The following is a 2500-nucleotide window of genomic DNA, read 5'->3' on the forward strand; positions in this document are numbered from 1 at the left end:
ATGTTCTAAAGTGTGAAGTAGGAGTGTGTTTGGTTATAGATGTTTTATTGCTGAGTGCAGTCTGTCCATTTCTGAGTCTATATCTTCTGTTGTTTTCCCTTGTAGGTTAATCGAGTGGTGATTACTTAAGTCGTCTTTGAAGCTGTCCCAGTCTGTTTTACTCATTTTCAGTCTCTTTTTTATTGGTATCTGTATGGGGCTTGTTGACAGTGTTAGTATAATTGGCAGATGGTCACTGCCTGTATTATATGGTAATTGAAAAAGGCTTTGTTGTTGGTAAAAATTTTGTCTGGTGTCGATTGTGTATTGTGATTTCTCCAGGTTGGAAAGTTAGGACCCAGATGATTGATTTTCCCTAAATTTATTAATTGATTAAGGGCATTTCCCACGACGTTATTATTTGTATTGTCAAAAATCCTATGTCTGGCGTTAAAGTCTCCTAAGATGTACATCGGATGACTATTGTTAGCCAATTTTAATAGGTCTTCTATAGGTAAAGTAGTAGCAATGAGTACGTCTCCTTGAGTTGTATTTATTTTTATTGCTAGAATTCATCCTGGAAGTCATCAATTAGTTTAAATTTTTAAGTTTCTTTTAACCGCTATCGCTACTCCGTCATTTTTCTCGCCCGATTTATTTCTTTGTTTTACATAATAGTTAAAGAGTTTTATGTTGTTGTTTTCTGTCTCACCGTGACTGTTTATTAGTATAATGTCAGGGTCAATTTCGCGATATATATTACTTAGGTTAATTCTCTCGGTCTTCCAGTTTCTTACGTTGTGTTGTATTATTCTTAAAGTTCTTACTGTTTGTCTATTGTCCATTATTTCTTATACTTGGATTGTGGCAGTTGGAGTGGAGACCTATCATCCTGTTTCCCGCTTCTGATTCTTCTATACTCTGACGGGTCTACTATTTTTAAAAGAGTCTTTGGCCGTAATCTTTAGTTTGTCCGTAGTAATTAGTGACCAGACATAATCTTCACTTAGGGATTTTTCTTGATATGTCCACTTGTATATCCCTCCTTCACAGTTTTACTATTGTCCCTCCTGTTGGTCTCGATATTTGGGATTCCATGTTTTGTTGTAGTGATAACTTTTAATCCAATTTCTTCAGCAGATTCAGGTTGCTCAATTGTGGCAGTCAAGTTTCCATCCTTATCAGCCTCACTCCTCCTCTCCTTTGTCTGTCCTTTTATTTCTATCTTCTCTTTGTCACTTCTAGTCATTTTGTCTGGGATCTCTATCAGTCGCTTGTGTTCTTATTATCAGCGTATTTGCTCCTTGCTCAAACCTTTGTTCGTCTTGATGTAGTCTTTCTCTCAGTTCCTTTGCATATGTTGTCTGAAATAGTTTTTCCAGTTGTGGATTCTCTGATATCATCTCTGGTAGGTTATTCAATTTAAACATTTTCCTTAATTCCTCATTGTATGATCCGGGTGCAATGATATTGTGCAAATGTGCATGGATCATACTAATCATTACCTTATCATGTATTGTTGGCTCACTTAGGTTTAATACTGTGGATTCTGGTCTATGAGCCTCTTGGACCATCTCTTTGCCTATTTCAGTATGTCGTATCCTTCTTGTCTTGTTCCTTTTTTCCTTGTTTCTTGTACTTTATCATGTGTTTTTTATTGGGCATGCCATTTGCTAACGTCCTATGTCCTATGTATACATTCCCGTTTCTCTTACAGTTAGAGACAGCCAACATGTGTGTCTTACATTCAGTGTAGGTATGGTCGTCGCCTGCACAATCTGAGCAGTACTTTTTTTCTTTTTTCGGACAGTCTCTCGTTGTGTGTTCTTCATATTTGTAGCAGGAGAAGCAAGTTTGCAGACTGATGAATGTCTCCTTCTTTATTTGATGTGGTGTGACTGACATGTTGAATATTAGAAAGCCCTGTTGTAAAACTTTCTCAGCCATTGACACTTCTTCAAACATGAGTATAGTCCTTTATCTTAATGACTTCTTCAATCTTCATCCACCTATTTTGGCGTTCCAGTTCTTCTTTCAGGTCTTCCTCCCGATCTCTTGATCGACTTGATGAACAAAAACTGATCTTTTTGCTTTTTGTTCTGGTGGCATGACAACAATAAGGCCTTCATTGTAAAATATATCTCTTGCTTCTTTTGAAAGGATTTTATCTGAATCAAAGTCATCTTTACAGATTACTTTAAAACCTTCATTGGTGCTGAATATTCTAGTTAATTAGGACTTGCAGTTTGTTGTAAGTGATTTCTGCCACTTTTCCCCTTCCAATAGAGTGTCCTTATCTCTATGTTTTATTCTAATGCTAGTTGTCATCTTCTTGATTACATCTAATCCTACCTATAACACAGGGCTCCTGCCTGGGAGCAGTGACCCCGCCCCCTTTGGACGGGCGTCGGGCTCTGCACAGGTTACCTGTAACTATAGTAATATCTACAAAAGTTGCCACCTACGGTGACCCCGGACAGGGGTGCCCTGCACTATCACAGGTTCCCTTGCGGATCGGCCG

This window comes from Homarus americanus, unplaced genomic scaffold, assembly GCF_018991925.1.
Source record: "Homarus americanus isolate GMGI-L3 unplaced genomic scaffold, GMGI_Hamer_2.0 scaffold4402, whole genome shotgun sequence".
NCBI classification, from domain to species: Eukaryota; Metazoa; Arthropoda; class Malacostraca; order Decapoda; family Nephropidae; genus Homarus; species Homarus americanus.